This window comes from Felis catus, chromosome A1 (genome assembly GCF_018350175.1).
Source record: "Felis catus isolate Fca126 chromosome A1, F.catus_Fca126_mat1.0, whole genome shotgun sequence".
Taxonomy (NCBI): domain Eukaryota; kingdom Metazoa; phylum Chordata; class Mammalia; order Carnivora; family Felidae; genus Felis; species Felis catus.
This window is the reverse complement of record NC_058368.1, coordinates 47,504,822-47,526,665: the sequence shown is the minus strand read 5'-3', so window position 1 is coordinate 47,526,665 and position 21,844 is coordinate 47,504,822. Positions and strand designations below refer to the sequence as shown.

General features: G+C 36.1%; 1 protein-coding gene across 8 annotated transcripts in view; it reads right to left on the bottom strand.

Annotated features, from left to right (window-relative positions):
- PIBF1 (progesterone immunomodulatory binding factor 1) overlaps positions 1-21,844 on the bottom strand; it is a 207,355-nt gene that overhangs the window by 170,088 nt on the left and 15,423 nt on the right. The window lies entirely within an intron of this gene.

Genomic DNA, 21,844 nt, shown 5'->3' with positions numbered 1-21,844 from the left:
GTGGAGTTTGGTGAGCTCTTTATAGATTCTGCATACTAGCCTTTTGTCTGATATGTCATTTGCAAATATCTTTTCCCATTCTGTTGGTTGCCTTTTAGTGTTGTTGATTGTTTCCTTTGCAGTGCAGAAGCTTTTTATCTTCATGAGGTCCCAATAGTTCATTTTTGCTTTTAATTCCCTTGCCTTTGGGGATGTGTCAAGTAAGAAATTGCTGCGGCTGAGGTCAGAGGGGTTTCTTTTTCCTGCTTTCTCCTCTAGGGTTTTGATGGTTTCCTGTCTCACATTCAGATCCTTTATCCATTCTGAGTTTATTTTTGTGAATGGTGTGAGAAAGTGGTCTAGTTTCAATCTTCTGCATGTTGCTGTCCAGTTCTCCCAGCACCATTTGTTAAAGAGACTGTCTTTTTTCCATTGGATATTCTTTCCTGCTTTGTCAAAGATTAGTTGGCCATACTTTTGTGGGTCTAATTCTGGGGTTTCTATTCTATTCCATTGGTCTATGTGTCTGTTTTTGTGCCAATACCATGCTGTCTTCATGATTACAGCTTTGTGGTAGAGGCTAAAGTCTGGATTGTGATGCCTCCCGCTTTAGTTAACCAAATTCGTTAATGAATTCTTCTGTTATGCTGTGAATGTCCTTGCAATTACAAAAAAAATTTCAGGGGCGCCTGGGTGGCTCAGTCAATTGAGCGTCCCACTTCAGCTCAGGTCATGATCTCACAGCTTGTGAGTTCGAGCCCCACATCAGGCTCTGTGCAGATAGCTCAGAGCATGGAGCCTGCTTCAGATTCAGTCTCCCTCTCGCTCTGCCCCTCCCCCGTTCATGCCCTGTCTCTCAAAAATAAATAAACATTAAAAAAAAATTAAAAAAAAATTTTTTTTCAATTCTTCTGTGTAGTATTTATTTCCCCTACTTGAAGACAAATCATCTTAAACTGACAGAGTAGGTTGTAAGTTTGTTTATTTAAAACTTGAGCTCTAGTTTTCATACTAAAAAATAGGGCAACTGCTTTGGTTACTAGAATAACACATAAAATGACTACCGATGTTAAATGGCTGTTTTTTGTTTGAGTAACCATTAGACACTAAAGACCCAGAAACAAATAAAACACAGCTGCTGTTCTTGAGGAGCTCACAACTTAGAGATGAAGAGACACCTGAAGATCCAGTATCTACAGTGAAAAATAGTTACTGAAGAGATTAGTCATGCAGTTTCAGTGGTGGTATTTAGCAAAAGAAGGAATTTTGTGGCACTTGGAAAGTTCTTCTGTGTCAATCTTCCTTTCACCCACCAGACCGCTATAGGAGAGCGTTTATTAGAAGGGAACATCGTCAAAAACCACAACCTAGCTTGGCTTACCACAAACCTCCTATCTCATCATTTCTCATATTCACCTATCACCCTCCAACCCTAATGAAGAGCTGAAGTTTGTAACATGGCATGCTTCCTCTAACCTGTTCTCACTGCCTAAATAGCTGCATATTATCTGAACTTTTATTTGCCACCTCCAGAGCACCAACTGCACTGTAGCATCAGATTAGTTTTCTATGTACCTCACCAGAGCGTAAATGTCTTAAGGGCAGGGCTTTGTCTTATTCACCACTGGATCGCCATCACTTTACAAGGCATTTAGTATACAGGAAAAATCAAATGAACGCTTTTGAATAAATTAGGAAATGAATATGGAAATGAGAGGAAAAACAAAACACAGAGACAGAGTTCCTCCTTATTTCTGCCCTTTGAACTTATCAGATCTTGCCAGCGACTGTCAACTCCACCCCCAGAACCTGTCATGATTAATGCATCCTGCTCCAAGTCATTCTTTAGTAGCAGACCAGGTAAGCGTGGCCACATTCATTCCACAAATACTGACTGAATTATTTCTATATGACTATTCCTAGATGAGGCTCTGTACACACAAAGATGAGTAAGATACTCTGCTTTTGTCCTTTTCAAACTATTAAACATAACTTTGAAATGTTAGCTCCCAAATTTCTATCCAAGGGCTGTCTGAGAAATGCATTATGGAAAAACTATCATGGTGTGTGTTTTGTTTTGGTATAATATTATGTTCTTATACTGAGAAGCTCCTCCTAAGACTGGAATGTTACTATAGTATTTATGATAGGATCATAACTGAAGACACTCTATCATACCCCCTACGGATTATCACATACATCATTTTAGGCCTAAGTCCCAGAAGATACTTCAGTTCCCCTGAAGAATGCTTTATCCTTCTAAATGCTATTAATCATGTAGCTGCTGTGGAACAGTGTATAGTATGACAGTTGGGAAGGCAAGCTCCAGAATTCACATGTCTAGAACCGAATTACCTGCAGTTAAGACTTTGGGCAGGTTCACCTCTCATGTTCAGAGTCCTCATCTACCTCACAGAGTGTTGACTATATCAAGTAATACATCTATAGTGCTTACAAAAGTGGCTAAAAATAGTATATAATCATTAACTATAAATTAATATAGTACTTCAATTTTACTTTGGCTTCCAGAGAGATTTGAGCCAAATTGATAGCTCAACTTTAAAAACTGCACAAAGACCAAACAGAATCCTGGAGGAATATGAACATTTAAAGGGTGGCCAGAGGACAAAGAGCAGAAGGCACCTGAGGGAGTATTCACAGAAATAAAGGGTATTACACGCTATGACTGTGTACAACTTCCAGGTGAAGGCTAAAGAGAATAGGGAAGATTACTTTGTATCATCCCTATACATCCTTCCCTGTTTTGAACTCAACATCAACTTATTTGGGAAGACTCAAGCCCGAAATCTGAGTTTGATGTTTGTCTTATATTTTTCCATAGCACCTGGTTCTTTCTGTCAGAAACCCTATCATATGTGCTATGAGCAGCCATTACTTGCCTTCTACATCATAAGAAAAAATTTAAGGAGGTTTTCCATAATCCTAGTACCTAGTACTCTGCCTATTATACTAGAGTTTGCAATTAATGTCTGTGGAAAGGAGCAAAAGAGGACATTGAAGTGACTAAAGCAAAAGAAGTAAACAATATTTTCAAACATAAAGGGGCACACATAAAATTTCCAGTCATCAAACCCTAAGAGAGAATTTCCATATTACAGTAAACCAGTTAACAGTGTCTCAATTTCCTTTTATAATAAAGAAAAAAAGTTATATGGGAAAAATAAGAACAGTCCAAGTCACTGAGAAGATTTAAACTGTTTGACAGGTTTCTACATATCTAAAATGGAACTGATTTTGACTGCCAGGATTAATGTTATCTTTTTCCTCTTCTATATTATTCATATGAGGAAATAATAGAAGGCTATCTCCAGACTGAAAAAAGTAAGTTATTGTAATTGCATGTTTTCTTCTCTTTCCTATAACCCTCATCCTTCCTCACACCCACCTAAGACGTGGGTTTCCTTGAAGACCTGCTTTATCTCTGTACACCAAGTAACCTTTCATAGTAGTTATACTAGAAATGTTCGCAAAAGGAACTAATGTTGAAATATAAATGGACCATGTATCACTAGCATTTAAAATAGTTTCAGATGTAGAAAAAATGACTTTAAAAGTTAAGTATTCAATACATTATCAGTTTTCCAAGTGCATTGCAGAATACTATCATAAATCTGCAAATAAAACACACCTTCTGAAACAATAATATCTATGCAACATATACGCGGAATTTTGAGACAGCACAAAAGGAGCTTTTATTCTTGATTTGGGTGGTGGATGTATTCATTTTGTAAAAATTCAATTAAGACTTTTTTTATGTAGGTTACACACATTTAAAAAGTGAAACAGGGGCACTTGGGTGGCTCAGTCAGTTGAGTGTCTGACTTCAGCTCAGGTTATGATCTCACGGTTCGGGGGTCCGAGCCCCGCATCGGGCTCTGTGCTGACAGCTCAGAGCCTGGAGCCTGCTTCAGATTCTGTGTCTCCCTCTCTCTCTCTGTCCCTCCTCTGCCCATACTCTGTCTCTATTTCTCTCTCTCTCTCAAAAATAAGTAAACATTAAAACAATTTTTTTTTAGGTGAAATAAGAGGCTTCAAACAGGAAAATGTTAACTGGGGAGAAGTTCTTCAAGGGTGCCTGAAAAATAGGAATGGAAAGCATGAGATGTGATAATCACGTCAAAGTGGCATGAGCAGGATGAAAGTGGGTAGTGAAGAGACTCACTTTTTTTACTCTATGTATCTCTCTACAGTTTGTTTGACATTAGAAACTGAAAATGTTATATTATGTAATGTTTTGGCAAGTTTATCAACTATTAGAACTTTCAAATTTATAATGAGATGCCCTTTCTTTCCAAAAACAGCAGCTAAGCATTTTATTTTTATTTTTTATTTTTTTTTTAATGTTCATTTATTTTTGAGAGAGAGAGACAGAGGATGAGCGGGGGAGGGGCAGAGAGAGAGGCAGACACAGAATCCGAAGCAGGCTCTAGGCTCTGAGCTGTCAGCACAGAGCCCGACGCGGAGCTCAAACTCACAGACTGTGAGATCATGACCGAAATTGGACGCTTAACTGACTGAGCCACCCAGGTGTCCCACAGCAGCTAAGCATTTTAGATTTACAGAATTTCAGAGATGAAAGATAGCCTGGAGATAATCTACTACAATCTTATTTTCAAGATAAGAACATTAAAGCCTAGAGGGGTTAGAAGATGTGTCCAGGATTCCAGGGCTAGGAGAGGCTGAACTAGAATCTATGTTCTCAAATTCATACATACTTCATGCTTTTAATTTCAAGTTTCTGGTTTTTGAAGAATCAATTCTCTAGAAACTATAAAACCATTGTTGGAAGTTAATATTATTATTTACTGTTCAAATCTAGGCTGTTGAAATCACTTTAATTGCAAATTTTATGGGTTCAAATATGGCATATGCATAAATCAGTTAATTTTGGACTCCCTTCCTTTAAAACAATTACTACACTCATTTCTTAAATACATAATAAGAACCATTTGACAAAATAACATCAAATCTAAATGTTTTCTAGAAAAAGTTAAAAAGTATTCAAAGATGCAATTAAATAGGCACATTTTAAACAGTCAAGCTGCTGTGTAAACCAAAAGGCAATTACTTTAGGTATAATGAATTTCTAAGCATCATTTAAATCTTTTGTCTTTCACACCACTTAAACTGAGAAGAGAGTGGTAACCTATGTGTCAAAATAAATCTTTAATAAATGAGGTGATCTCCTGCCTGTGGGGAGATAGGGCAGTTAAGGAAATTGGAAAGGTGATATGGTGACATTTACCTTAAGGTCAATGGTTCAAATCAGAAGCCGTTTACACTGGATAGCAGTTTAATGAATGAGAAGAAATGGTATGGTTAGCCATTCTGGGAAAATGAGAATTCATTCCTCAGAATTCTCACAAGTTTCACATTATCTATAATCTACTCCAAGCAACTAAATATGGAAAAGAACAAGAAACCTAATTAACCTTTGACTGCTATAGACTGACCTTTAAGTAAGTGTCTGTTTTGTGGCCAGAGACTACTATTTGTTGTTGCTATGATCCTCAAGAAATATATTATTTACACATTTTTTTTTTACTCCTTCTAAAGTCTTAAAAAAGACAAAACTGAAGTATTAAAAGTCTACTGTGCGTTAAAAACAAGAAGATTTAATGATTTTTTTGTTTTACATGATAATATATATTTTTTAATAAATGATAATAAATGATAATTTTTAATAATATCTATTTCAGCCAGTAAATGTGAATTCAAACATGAAAGCTTAAGCTTTTCTAAAGGAAAAATTAAAAAATTTAGAGGAATGACGAAAGGTAACTTCAAGTGTGGTGGAGGTTAGATTGGGATAAAGAGATATGGGTTCAAATCTGTCTGCACTGGACTTTTCTAGCGAGTCAGCTTCTCTGAATCTTAACTGCTGCCTCCACAGAGTGAGTACACTAACTCATTTAGTGGTTCATTAATTTTCATGTGCCTACTACCGCAGGACACGTTATATTACTATTACTCCCAACTAGCTCATGGATCTAGCAGAACCCTCCACTGCTGAACAATATGTTGTGTTGGGAAGCAATTTTTATAGCTTACATTTTATTCAGCAAACTACTGAAAGAAATTTGAAATACTGTTTTTTTCAGTAGGTACTGACCCAAATATGATTGAATCAAACAAATTTAAATCCTAACATTTTAAATGAGACCAATTTGCTAAATTATCTTTCAAATCTCACTGATTATTCCAAGAATGTAAGTATATCAATTTAAGAAAGTATGGCTTTCAATGCCTTTCAAGGGATTTAGATAAGCATTGAAAGTATGAACACAGTACAAAATGATCAAGATCATACCTTGCTATGAGATCAGACAATGCTATGAAACTCAAAATCAACAACAAAAAATTTGGAAAGACCATAAATACTTGGAGATTAAAGAACATCCTACTGAAGAATGAATGGGTCAGCCAAGAAATTAAAGAGGAAATTAAAAAGTAAATGGAACCCAATGAAAATGAAAACATGACAGCCCAAAATCTCTGGGATGTAGCAAAGGTGTGAAGTATAAGAGGGAAGTAAAATACAGCAATCCAGGTCTTCCTAAAGAAGGAGTCTCAAATCTCAAATACACAACCTAACCTTAACACCTAAAAGAGCTGGAAAAAGAACAGCAAATAAAGACCAAAACCAGCAGAAGAAGGGAAATAATAAAGATTAGAGCAGAAATCAATGATATTGAAATTTAAAAAAAGTCAATAGAACAGGAGCTAGTTCTTTGAAAAAATTAACAAAATTGATGAACCCTTAGCTAGACTCATCAAAAAGAAAAAGGACTCAAATAAATAAAATCATGATAAAAGAGGAAAAATCACAACCAACACCACAGAAATACAAACAATAGTAAGATAATATTATGAGCAATTATATGCCAACAAATCAGGCAATATGGAAGAAATGGACAAACTCCTAGAAACATATAAACTACCAAAACTGAAACAGGAAGAAATAGAAAATTTGACCAGACCTATAACCAGTAAAGAAGTTGAATCAGTAATCAAATATCTTCCAAAAAAACAAGAGTCCAAGACTAGATGGCTTTCCAGGGGAACTCTACCAAATATTTAAAGAAGAGTTAAAACCTATTCTTTTGAAGCTCTTCAAAAAACAGAAATGAAAGGAAAACTTCTAAACTCATTCTATAAGGCCAGCATTACTTGATTCCAAAACCAGACAAAGACCCCACTAAAGAGGAGAACTACAGACCAATTTCCCTGGTGAACATGGTTGCAAAAATTCTCAACAAAATACTAGCAAACTGGATCCAATGGTACATTAAAAGAATTATTTACCATGATCAAGTGGGATTTGTTCCTGGGATGCAGTGCTTGTTCGATATCTGCAAATCAATCAGTGTGATACATCACATTAATAAAAGAAAGGATAAGAACCACATGATCCTCTACTATGCAGAGAAAGCATTTGACAAAATACAGCATCCTTTCTTGACAAAAATCTTCAAGAAAGTAGGGATAGAAGGATCACACCTCAAGATCATAAAAGCCCTATATGAAAGACCCACTGCTAATATCATCCTCAATGGGGAAAAACTGAGGGCTTTCCCCCTAAGGCCAGGTACACGACAAGGATGTCCACTCTCACCACTGTTACTCAGCATAGTGTTGGAAGTCCTAGCCTCAGCAATCAGACAACACAAAGAAATAAAAGGCATTCCAGTCGGCAAGAAGTCAAACTTCCACTCTTTGTAGGCAACAAGGAGAAGTCAAACTTCCACTCTTTGCAGACGACACGATACTCTATGTGGAAAACCCAAAAGACTCCACCAAAAAACTGCTAGAACTGATCCATAAATTCAGCAAAGTCACAGGATATAAAATCTAATAGTTTTATTTTTTTAATGTTTATTTTAGTTTTGGGAGAGCCAGGGAGGGAGAGAGAGGATGTGAGTGTGTGCATGAATAGTGGAAAGGCAGAGAGCAGGAGTGAGAGAATCCCAAGCAGGCTTTGCGATTAGCTTGGAGCCCGATGAGCAGCTCAATCCCACGACTGTGAGATCACGACCGAAGCGGAATCAAGAGTCAGACACTTAATTGACCGAGCTATCCAGGTGCCCTATTTTTATAATTTTTTATCTCTTTCTTTCCTCTTTGCCCTACATCCCATGTAACTTGTGTTTTTCTCTATTTTCCTTCATATACTTCTCCATGAGTTCATATACTCACTCGTGTAGATGCTCAGAGGAAGGAGGCATTGCTGGTTATTAGTTTCCTGATCAAAAGAAAAAAAAAAAAGTGGGGCACCTGGATGGCTCAGTCAGTTAAGTATCTGTCCAACCAGACTCTTGATTTTTGCCTCTGGTCATAATCTCACAGATGGTTGGGGAGATCAAGTCCTGATCCACACCCCCATCGGGCTCTGCCCCCATCCGGCTCTGCATTGACAGCACAGAGACTGCTTGGGGTTCGTTCTCTCTCTCTCTCTCTCTCTCTCTCTCTCTGCCCCTCCACCACTTGCTCTCTCTCTACCAAATCAATAAATAAAGCTTAAAAAAAAAAGTGTTGAATATTTTGTATCCAGGTTTAGTCATTTAGCAATTTACCTTGTGAAAATCCTAAATTAACTGATATTCTCCAGTTCATTCTACAAATTCCTGCACAATATTCTATGGTATAGCCTGTACCATGGTTTTTGTAATCATTTCCTTGCTATTGTATTCATGGGCATTTATTTTGTTTCCAGTCCCTCCTTTCCCCTTTCAGTGCTTGTTGCCAGAAACAGTGCTGCAATAAATCTCCTTATACAAATATCCTTTTGCACTAGTACTTCACCCTGTGGGACCCAGTCTCAGTAGTGAGGTTACTATGTTGAAGGATGCTCACGTTCCATTTTAATTGATATTGCTAGATTTCTTTCCAAAGAATGCATGTAGCAGTTCACTTTTCCACCAGCAACATGTTTATCTTTTTCCTTTAGAAAAAGGTACATATATTTATTAGGTCTTTTACATTTTTGCCCACCTGAGTTCTCACTGATACTTTAATTTTGTTTCCCCCAATGCCACCTAGTTCGAGCATCTGGCTATTTGAATTTGCATTTTGTGAAATGCCTACTCATAGTCTTTGCCTATGTTCCTTTGGGCTTGTCTTTTTCCTATTAATTTATAAGAGCTTCAAATAGTGCTAGTATTAACTTTTCATCATCTTCATTCCAATTTTTCCCCAAATGCATACTTTAAACATTAAACTTTGCCTATGCTTTATTATTATTATTATTATTATTATTATTATTTGTCTTATTCTTTTAAAGCTTTTTTGTTTCCTTGTCTTGGCTGAGATTACCCCAACCTCTAGGACAGCACTGTCCAACAGAACTCTTCTTCAATGAAAAAAATGTTCTGTGTCTGTACCATCCACTATGGTACTCACTAACCACTTGTAACTAGTAAGTCTGAGGAAATGAATTTTAATTAACTTAAATTGAAATAGCCACTTGTGGCTCTGACTACTACACTAGACAAGTAACTTCCAGAACTTAGCTACTCATACAAAATTCAGTCCACTAACTGGCATTGGACAATGAGCACTAGTAACATCTGTGAACATGCTAACTGTGAACAGTCTTAGGCCTTATCCCAGAACTATTATATCATTTTCATTTTAACAAGATCCCCAGGTGATTTTTATTTACATTAGAGTTTAAGAAGCACTGTTAATATTCACTTAAATTAGGGATTCTTAATACTTTCTTGTGCCATGGACTCCACTGGCATTCTAGTGATGCCTGTGAACCCTTTCTTTTTTAAAAATTTTTTTAATGTTTATTTATTTTTGACAAAGAGAGAGAGAGAGAGAGAGAGAGAGCGCGAGCGAGCACGAGTGGGCGAAGGGCAGAAAGAGAGGGAGACACAGAATCTGAAACAGGCTCCAGGCTCCAAGCTGTCAGCACAGAGCCCAATGTGGGGCTCAAACTCACAGACCGGGAGATCATGACCTGAGCCGAAGCCAGATGCTCAACCGACTGAGCCACCTAGGCGCCCCCCATGAACCCTTTCTGAGACTGTTTCTAAAAGCAAAAATTAAAATTTACAGAATTATGAAGGAAACAAATCATACTGAAATAAAACTATCAAAGTATTTTTAAGAGTTATGTAATATGTCCTGGGGCGCCTGGGTGGCTTAGTTGGTTGAGCACCCGACTCTTGATTTCAGCTCAGGTCATGAGCTCATGGTTGTGGATCAAGCCTGGCACTGGGCTCTGTGCTGAGTGTGGAGCCTGCTTAAGATTCTCTCTCTCTCTCTCTCTCTCTCTCTCTCTCTCTCTCTCTCTCTCTCTGCCCCTCTCTCCCATTTGCTCTCTCACTCTAAAAATAAATACATAAAATAAAAATAAAAATTGCTCATCTAAAAAAAGTTATGTCCTTCTTTATGAATGCATTAAAGGTAAACTCGGCGAGGGGCCTAGTAACTACAGTAATATTGAAGTAGTGATGAGCACAACTCTATATAAAGATTTCTGCAATAACTAATATTGTGATGAAAATATGTGATTTCTAATGTTGACAGAGTGTCATAGGTAGCAGCAGTCCTACTGTGGTTTTTGCTTATATCTGTTACTGAATTAAGAACTAACTTTTAGTTAGAAGTGAAAATAATTTTTCCATACCACCTGAAGGCATGTGGACCCGAAGAATCTGTGTTATTGTTCAAGTAATGGCCTAGATTTTCCTCTAAAAATTTTAATTCAATGGGAATTAATATTGGTGAATGGTATAAAATGTGAGGACACCTTTTTTTTCCCCTTAAACAGATGAATATCCAGTTATGCTAGGACCCTTACACTAAATAACCATTCTTCTTCAACTGAATTAAACTACCACTGCTGTGGAATATAATTAGATCTACTTCTGTATTCAGTTCCACTAACGTTTGTTTGTTTCTATGCCAGTATCACATTTAGTTTATATATTAATTTTGAAGTATATAGTGGGATCTTGGTTGGACTAGTACCTCAACTTTCCCCACCTCTCATCTTTTTTTTTTTTCTCACATTTTTCTTGCCAATTCTGAGACACTTATTTTTTCGTATAGACTAATTTATCCAATCCCAATCCTTGTACAACGCTTCTCCTCTCTACCAAAAAAATAAAAAACAGAGGCACCTGGGTGGCTCAGTCAGTTAAGCTTCTGACTCTTGGTTTTGGCTCAGGTCATGATCTCACAGTTCATGGGATCGAGCCCACGCAGAGCCTGTTTGGAATTCTCTCCCTCTCTCTCTCTGCCCCCCACCTACTTGCAGTCTCTTTCTCTCTCAAACTTTATAAAAATTAAACAAAATAAAAAACAAAAAACAATAAAAGTATTGGGATATAAACTAACTGCATCTGATTAATATATTAATAAGAAAAAGTAATAATTTTATGATCTTAGTCTCCCTCCTAAAATATGGTGCTTCCAAATTCAACACTAAGATTTTACAGTTTTCTTCATAGAAGTCCATTACCTTCCTTACAAAATGAAATATTTTTCTCCTGTGCCCCTCTATAGCAGTTATTGAGCAGTTATTTCTCTAAGCCTAGAGAAAGACTGATTATATATTAATCTTGTATTCAGTCACAATATCAAATTTCTGCATTAATTTCAGCTGTTTTTCAAACATAACACAGAAAAAATTTTAAAATCTCCTTTCAAATTTATTTAAAAAAATTTTTTTTCAACGTTTATTTATTTTTGGGACAGAGAGAGACAGAGCATGAACGGGGGAGGGGCAGAGAGAGAGGGAGACACAGCATCGGAAACAGGCTCCAGGCTCTGAGCCATCAGCCCAGAGCCCGACGTGGGGCTCGAACTCACGGACCGCAAGATCGTGACCTGGCTGAAGTCGGACGCTTAACCGACTGCGCCACCCAGGCGCCCCTCTCCTTTCAAATTTATATATGGATAGGTTTTTCTTCTTAGTGCATCTGCTAAGGCCCTCTAAGACCATGTTAGTTAATAATGAGCAACCCAATCTGTGTTTGGTTACTGATGTTAACAGAAGAAGGTTTTATTGTTTTGCCATTTAGGATAAATATTTTTTGGTTAACATTTTGTTTGTAAATATTTAAGTGTCTTTAATAGGAATAGTTGCTAGATTTTAATTTATCATCTTTTATCATCTACTTATACAATCATATGATTGGTTTTTCTCCTTCAACTTGCTAATGTAATAGATTATCCCTTCTATCCTAGAATATACTTTAATCATAAAGTATTATTCTCTCAATACAATGCTAGAATTCATTTTATTTAGAACTTTTGCATGTGTAGTAATAAGTAAAACTGGCCTATAGATTTGTTCTGTTTTGTTTTTGCACCATCTTTCTCAGAGCTTTCCATCTTTTTCAATAGTTTGGTGTAGTTTAATTAATTGGAATCAGCTCTCCTTGTGGAAATTAGCTGTGAACCTATCCGGGTAATCCATCTGTGAACCTAGTAATTTCGTCAGTAATACATCTTTACTCACTTTCTAATGCCTCTATAGTGATTATTCAAGTTCTCCACTTCTGTTGATTTTAGTCATCTATATCTTGTTGGGACATTTCACTTTTCTTTCAGTTTTCAAGCTTATTACCACAGAGCTATATTTTCTTAACATACAATCATTCTGTACTCCTTGTTCTTCTTTCTTTCTTAAAATGACTACTGCATGTCTTTATTTTTCATCTTTCTCTTTAACAGTAAAGGCATTTTAAAGCTCTAGATTTTCCTCTGGCACAGCTTTAAATGTCTCAAGGATTTTGATGTAAAATGTTCTCATTTTCATTGTTTTGTTTTACTTTCTCTTTGATCTAGAAGATATGCTGAACTTCTCAGTAAGTTTATTTCCCCCACCTTTTAATTATCTCTAGTTTTACTAAATTATGATTTTTAACAGGAACTATAAAATCTGTACTTAAAATGTGGTCAAATTTATACCTGATAGTTTTGTAAACTTCCTAGTGACAAAAAAAAATTCTGATTAGAGAACATTGAGCTTTGTATATAGCAACTAAATCAAAATTATTGACTGAATTAATTCTTCTAGTCCTTACTTTTTTTAATCTATTAAATCAATCTACTTCTGAAGAAAGTAGATTATAAACTTTCCCAGCATTATTACTTCATTAAGTTCTTGTTTTTCTAAAAATTTTTTCTTTATAATTACTGTCATTCGATATGCAGAAGTTGATGACTATAAAAATCATCTTTTATTATTTTTTGTTAATGTTTTGTAGTTTTTATCTTAAATTATACCTTATCTGATATTAATATTACATTCCTGTTGTCTTTTTTCATAATTGTTAGCCCATCCCTTTATTTTTCAATCTTTATCAATATAAATTAAGCATTTTCTCAAGATAAATAAAACTGTGTTTAGTTTTAAAGGCCAACATAAAAGTCTCTATTTCAATAGAATACTTTAGTCTATTCTTCAGCTTTCTGGAGGCAAGGGAGATTGTATTCATCTTATTTGGGGTGGCGGTAGGGAGGAATTCATAGATTTTTACAGACTGACATCTGCCAACAATTTTCCTGATCTTGCTTAAGGCTCTCTCACACTGTCTCCAGGCTGTCACCAGGCCAGGGGAGAAACACCCCAAACCTGCTTATCTCCAAGATGGCCTCTATCAACTTCTTCCCTTATATGTGGCAAGCTATGACCCGCCTGAGAAATGTAGTCTATTCCTCTTAATGGTTTGCTTGACTAAGAATATGCTGTAAGTGATGTTCTGAGACTTCATAGTTAGGTCCTAGGAAGCCTTTAAGTGTTGGCCTGAGTTTCTTGAATCCTTGAATGCTCACTCTGGAGGACTCTAGTTGCCTTGTGCTGAGATAACCATGTTGAAGGATGCCTAAACTAGTCATATGGAGAGGCTAGGTGCAAAGAGAGTGCTCTGACCCCAAATATGTCACTGAATTAGACTTCAAATGATTCTAGCCTCAGACAGGCAAGCAATAGCCAGCTGAACCTATCAATCTTCAGAGATGTAACAAATAAATAGTTTTAAGTCACCAAGTTTTAGTGTAGTTTGTTATGCAGAAATATACAATTGGAACACCAGTTTTCCTAAAGTCCAAAACTTCAGTCAGATCCAGCCGCCCGCTAGCCCAAGTGGCAGATTGCTAAGAGGCAGATCACTGGAATTGGATGAAAGGAAAAATGAAATGAGGTCTCATTTAGGTTGTCAGCTCCTAGAATCCCTTTATTTCCTCCTTTTTCAAGTAAGCCTAAACAGCAACGCTTGTTCTATTCAGTAGTTTGTTGACTACATAATGTAACTTTAAAATGTTAGAACATGTAGAAGTTTATTTAGTTTTGAGTTTTGCATAGCTATACCAGGCATCAAGTATGATGACTCAATATCGTGACTGTTTTTCTCTATGTGAACTGTGAAACCTGTATTCATACAGTAATCCATGACAGCATCTGGCCTTTATTTGGCTGAAGTGTGTATTTTACATTTTAAGTTGATGGCTATTTAGAAAGATATTTTTAATGTTTACTTACTTTTGAAAGAGAGAGAGAGACAGGGTACAAGTGGGGGAGGAGCAGAGAGAGAAAGGACACAGAATCTGAAGTAGGTTCCAGGCTCTGAGCTGTCAGCACAGAGCTTGACGCGGGTCTCAAGAACCATGAGATCCGACCTGAGCCTAAGTCGGACACTTAACCCACTGAACCACCCAGGTGACCCAGCTGATGGCCATTTTTAAAATTATCTTTGTGGTGCCATGACAAAATTAAATGCAAACATGGGCACGAACATCATAGTGATTACACTCTTAGTATAAATTATTTGTTCAGATGATCTAGAATATGCAGTTATTAATTAATTTTTTAGATCATAAAGTTATCTCATAAAATTAAAAATGACCAAAAAGAACTCTTAGACACCCAAATATGTTTGTGGAATCTGGGCTGAGATGTAGATGAAAAGAATGAAGTGGTCACAGTGTATCTTGATATAAGTTGAGCATTTGGTAAGGTCCCTCATGAGTTTTTTTCCTGTCATAATATGGTGATATACCATCTTGGCCACCGGGTTCAAGAGTGTGTTTCAAATGCACGAAGCTGCCACATTAGAATCCCAGGCCGTTCATTAAAATTGAGATTCTTAGTTCTACCTCTGACCAAAAGAGCCTACAAATGTAACGATAAATCAAAATTTTGAGAAGTGCTTGTTTACTTTAACATAGGGGCAAAACTATTATTGTTTACTGATAAGTTTGTTAGATACTCTAGGATAATTATAAATGACAGATATCATCTTAAACATGTACCTTAAAAAGTAATTTAAATCTCATCAGTTAAGTCGGATAAAAAAGAAATTTCAGAAAATTGAATATCCCTGAAATATAAAAACCTAAATAACAAATATGTATCATACCTCATTTTCATACAGTTAAAGTCAACTGGATTACTCACATACGAATACCTAAGATGTACCTAAAATGAGCCTCGAGGTAATCTTGCAGAATTTTTCTCAACAAACGTCACTATGTTTCTAAACGAGGAAGTTATCTTAAACAAAACACTCTTCTTGCTTCCTAGTTACCAAAGTTCTCATAAGAAAAAAATTTTTCACCATTTCCTCATGAAACGCTATAGCTTCATTCAGGGCAAACTCATTAATTCCTTACATAGTACTGTTAACATTTCTTTCTTCTGAAACAAAACTTACATACTGAAATAACTCTACAGCAGCAAAACAGCTGCACGTGGTTTAGCTACATGCATTGGAACAAAATTCGACCTGTTACAGATTTCGTAAGTAGAAAATAAAAGTACAGCACTTATGAAAATACTAAGTACCGTACACAAGCTTATACACACAATACAGCTCAAAATACGTTAATTTTAGACATTACTGACACTTACAAACTCTAAACTTGAAGTAGAGGGTGCAGCCCCTCAAAAAAATAAATAAATTTGAAGTAGAAGATGAGCCCTATTTTCCAGTGTTAGTGTCTAGATATTATTTCCAAATTTTATTACAGATCTGGAAAAAAAAAATTATGAAAGAAGATCCCAGAAATTCATTAATATTTGCACGTCAGGAAGGGTGACTTCATTTTTAAAAATCAAAAATCCTTTTTTTAAAAAAAAATTTATTTTGAGAGAGAGAGAGAGAGAGAGAGAGAGACAGAGAGACACCCAAGCAGGCTCTGCACCGTCAGCACAGAGCCCAATGTGGGGCTCGAACCCATGAACCATGAGATGATGACCTGAGCTGAAACCACTGAGCCACACTGGTGCCCCCCAAAATTACTTTCTGTTAAATTTCTAAGATAGTTTTCATGTCATATTGGCTATGAACCAGATTATATAAACAAAAGCAGAGTTAATGGTGTACTTACAGGGCTTTAACATCTCTAAATATTTTTATTAGGTATAATTATGAAATCAGTGTAATAATCGACACACCTTTGGTCTGAAGAATATGTGTTATGCCAGGAAAGTTTGTTTTTATACTTTCGTCTTCCAGTTATAAATCTGAATTATTAGGAAAAAATCGTATTTGACTGGTTTTAGGCAGTGGATATGAAGTAAGGAATAGAAATGAAAATAAGGTGGACTCCTGGCTGGCTCAGTTGGTTAAGTATCTAACTTGATTTCGGCTTAGGTCATGATCTCAGGGTTCGTGAGTGCAGGGAGTGTGGGATTCTCTCCCCCTCTCTTTCTCTGCCCCTCCCCCTCACTCTCCCAAAATAAATAAATAAATAAATAAATAAATGTAAAAAAAAAAATGAAAATAAGGTTACAAGGTAACACTTTGGCCTTTAGGTCAAAAATGACAAGATTTTCTGAGCAGACCAAAACAGGTTAAAGAAATAGATGAATATATGCTGCCACCATGTGGTGAAAAAAATTAAGACCATTTTGGAAACTACTAAATCTAGGAAAGTCTTATTTACTAAAGTACAAGATTTGTTCTCCTAGTTGTCAGTCTCAAACTCAGAGACACAACTAACAAATATATTAGTTTCTCTTACTAAACAACAATGAAACTGTCATTATTGTCATTTTTGAAGCATCTATATTTGTTGGCTGTTCTCTCCTCTTCAAAGTTTCTATTAACTTACTACTTATTCTATGACATAATACGCACCTTCCTGGATTTGTCTTGAGTTTAGCCTCTTACAAATTTTTTTTTTTTTTTTTTAAGTAAGCTTCACGCCTAGCACGGAGTCCAACACGGAGCTTGAATTCACGACCCTGAGATCAAGACCTGAACTGAGATCAAGTCCAATGTTTAACCCACTGAGTCACCCAGGTACTCCTATCCTCTTGCAACTCAATCCTCATCTGTATTGTGATTTTAGAAACTTCAACTGCATTTTTTCCTAGCTGTTGGTGTTCATTCAACACATCCTAGTTTTTATATATCTCCAGAGAATGAACTCAGCTCCCTGATTACCAGATTTTAGTTTCTAAACTCCAAACTCTATTGCTTTATCAGGAATTCAATAATTATCAGTAGGTAAGAAGTGCAAACAACCAAAGTTACAGTTTTCAAAACTGCACACTTGGTTCAAGGTCTAGTAATATGTTTTCTTTAGCTTCTAATATTTTTCTTAATAGCGCCGGACACGTCACCATCCATGTCAGTACAAAGCCAAACATGTTGAGAAAAACTGTCTCCCATGGAGCTAAGGCCCTTTTTAAAAAGAGTAGGGTGATCTCAAAGTCAAATATTCTACCTGCATAGATTAGATTTTCTCTTTCTTCACCTACGCTTAAAACAAAATTGTAAGCAGTTCCACATTTGCTAATGGCTCTGTAAGTTCCCACTTAAACAATTTTAATGTAGAACAAGCATAAATTCTGGACAAAATATAGAACAACTACCTAAGGGTACAGAAAAGTGACCCAAATTAGGCAAATTCTAAAGCGGAGTCCATCTGCAACAAGGAAGAAGCAAATTTTCCTAGATGAGTCTCCTGGTCTTGTCTGACTTTTTAAAAAAGGGTTTTAGTTTGAGGGGAGGCCTACTCGGTGCCAAGTTGCAGCAGAAAATCCTTCATCTTTCTAGCTTGAAGAACCAGAAGACAGAGTTTAGGGCAACTCAGATGCTCTAATGTAAGGACAGATTCCAGACCACCAGAGAAAGGGAACCTTGAGTTCTATGGACAATCTCAGCCAAATCTCTGGTTGACCTCTGAACAACGTATGTGTAGGAGAGACCCACGAAGCCATACTAACGCCCAAAAAAGTTGAACTGAAATTCGAGATGCTGCCCAAGAGACACAGTATGCAGCTTGAGTACAACCAGGTTAATTTCTGCTACAGCAAAAACAAAGGCACTATCTAGACGAACATAAAATGTAGTCTCCACAACAGTCACATGTTATGATCGAAGTTTACCCTATGTTTTAAATAAACAATTTACAATTACTTGACTTCTGAAGAAACAGAAAAACGTAACCCATTTTTAAAAGACAATGAACAGAGATCAACTCTGAGGTGACCCAGATTTTGGAATTAGCAACAAGGCTTTAGAGCAGTGATTTAACTATTCTCAATGGCATAAAGAAAAATACGCTCACAATGAATAAACAACCAAATGGAAATCTAGAAGTGAAAAATTCCACTTTTAACATTTACCCCTGAAAAACAAAAACATGCCCACACAAAAGCCCATATTCAAATGTTTGAAGCAGCTTTATTTATAATGGCTCCAAGGTGGAAATAACTCAAATGCCCATCAACTGGTTAATGAACACATCCATATAATGGAATATTACTCAGCAATTAAAAGGAATAAAATATTGATACATGGAAAAAAAGGCTTGACAATTTCTCATAAGACTCAATATGACTGGTGAATGGATGGATATATATGTGAGTAGGACAGGTATAATAAAATGTTAATGGCAGAAATTAGGTGATAGATACACTGGCATTCCCTGTAAGATTCTTTGAAGTTATCTATTCTTGAAAATATTTTAATAAAATGGAAATATATTATACTCTCTAGAGCTGGTGACCAATTTTGAACATGCTAATTTGGGGATTATAAACTGAGAGGTTATAAAAAAGAAACCACACAAGTTATAATCAGTCCTCTTATCTCCTGAGATCTTCCTCCAATTTGCCTTACTAGTTTTTTTATTCTACTAAGAAAAACTTTACTGTCTCCAAATTTGAGATTCTCCTCCGGGCTTCCTTTCTAGTATAATGCTTTAAAATGTTAAATATTTAATAAGATTGGACTTAACAGTTATCTCTGGACAGTACTTCTATTTTGATTTTTCATAAAGTTTCTTTTATTTCTACTCTCTGGCTCTCATTTTTCAAACACTGAAGAGAAAGCAATTCCCCAAGTACTCATGATAACAATTCTTCAGAAGTCTGTCAAAATTTTTAAAACTAAAATTTAGAAGTTTGTGAATGGCTTTTTGGAAGTCTATATATTCCATCATGTACAGGTATCACCCAAGTAAAATACTATATTTGGTTTGTTCCTTTATATTCATTTAACAATTTTTTGTTGACCTCCTCCTATAAGTTTACACTTAAATAATTATTCAGTATCCTAGTCTTCATGCATTCTGCAAGCTCAGGAGGAACAGAAGTGTCGTTTATCCAGTTTGTAGTTATCAAGGTCCTTAGTTTCTAAGGATGGGTAGACAATTTACCATCTCTCAAGCAATTAAATCTACTCTAACTGCTCCATTTGAATAACAAGATTATACATTTGCTGCCATTTCAAGTACATCCTTGAAGTCCTTTAAAATTCTTGGGTGAATACCATCTAGTCATTTTTTTTTTTTCAGAGATTTTATTCCTCTTTAAAATTACATAGCATTGTGTGTAAGACCCATGTTACTTCCCTTAAGGTATCCAACCCTAAATGTATATAAAGATAAAATGTTTGCTGAATTACTATATGAAAAGGTCAAACACTATAAAAATTTAGACTCATGACTTACTGAATATCAGTAACTTCATAGTGATTGCAGCCATTAACACCACGACCTTGTCCCAAGGCTTACTGTGGCACTGTATCTTACCGCTTATTGAATGAAGTAATACTTCCTTACATTTATCAAATTTAGGAGAGCTTAGAAATGGATACTATCTTTCACTGGATGAATTTTCAACTTGTCCTCTATGAAACAAAATATTTATTCCCCTTAGGAAGGAATCCAAATTTTCTCTCACAATAGTTAAGAAGAAAATTTACTTTTATGTATTGAGACCTAAATTAATGATACCACTAGAAAAGTAAAAAAATTTTGCTACTCCATTTGTATATGATGGGCATTTTTGAGTTCCTAATTACCTGCCTCAAACCACCAACAATAAATTACTCTACATACAGCACACATAATGAAGAGGAAAGAATTATGAAACCCACTGGGTAAAAAGCACCGAAACGAGAACATTTCAAGTAACAGAACCAAAAACAGAAATCTGCACTTAAAAACAATTTCATTTAGTGCTTTAAATAAACTAGGTGCTTGGGAACACTTAAAAGTCCTCGAGACAATGACTCTCACTGATGACCACTGAACTCCAGTAACCTGGCAATCTCTGTTACCTCTTCAACCTAACTGAATCCTAGTTCAATGATTTTTGATAAACTTCCTGTTTACAAACCTTCCTTTAATGATCATAATCTTCTCTACCTTCCTTATATCTGGTTATATTCACATTCTTCAGTTGTTTTTTAAACTGAGTCCCATCTTTTGGTAAAAAAGTTCACGTAAAATTAAAACTCAAGCCATCAAGAGCTAAGTGATTTACTCTAATAAAATTATTTTAAAAGCCATTACGTGGAATATGAAGATAAAATGCTTTAAAACTCAAGAGTAATTCAATCAACAAACACCACTGAGTTCTAACACTTTCTCCCAAATATATAATTACTGGCTATGCCCCAAACACAGATGATTCTTTTTATCACACGGATCACACTGACGTGGTGAGCCTTAGACACAAGTATACCCTGATGTCCAAGAGCACTGCCTACACCGCTGGTTAGCAATTAGATGAATGTCTGTTATTGACAACGAAAAAACTTCTATGGTTTAACAATGTAATTTTGTGTATATTAGTTATGTTCTCTCACCTTAAAAACAAATGCCTCCCTTGACCCTACTTCTGTCATCTTCATCTCTATCCCGATGTTCCCTTATGCAATCAAAGCTCTACAGAAAGAGTTGCCTAGACTTGTCTCCGATTCCTTTCCTCTACTCTTAAACACACTGTAATCAAAGTTTTGACCTCATCACTCCACCAGAACTACTCTTCACAAGGTTATCAATGGCCTTATTAAATATAACGTGAATTCCCAGGCTTCATCATACTAGACCTATGGACAGCATTTGAAATAGCTGACTCTCTTCCTTGACAAACTTTTCTCCCTTGGCTTCCGGGACATGAAATTCTCTTGGTTTCCTTTCCTCACGGATAAATCCTCCTTCTCTATTCTACAGTTCAATATTGAACTGTCCTAGAACTCAGGACTTAGCCCCCCTCTGTATACACCCTCCTGTGGTGATCCCATCCTGGCTTTAAGTATTATTCTTTATGTTAACAACTTCCAAATACATAGCTTCCCAAGTTCAGACTTGCATATCCAAGTATTTTCAATTGTACATCTAACAGATCTCTCAAACTCAAAACAGCTAAAACCTGAACTCTCTTTTAACCCTAAATCTGCCTCACCCACAAGCTACCATCTCAGCTGAATGCAAATCCATCATGATTTCAGTCCCCAAACATTGGAGTTGATTTGGACTCCTATCTTTCTTTCATGTCCTCCATTCAATTCATCAGGGAATCCTAATGGCTCTACTTTTAGAATACATATAGGGCCCAACCAGTTCACAGCACTTCTACTGCTGC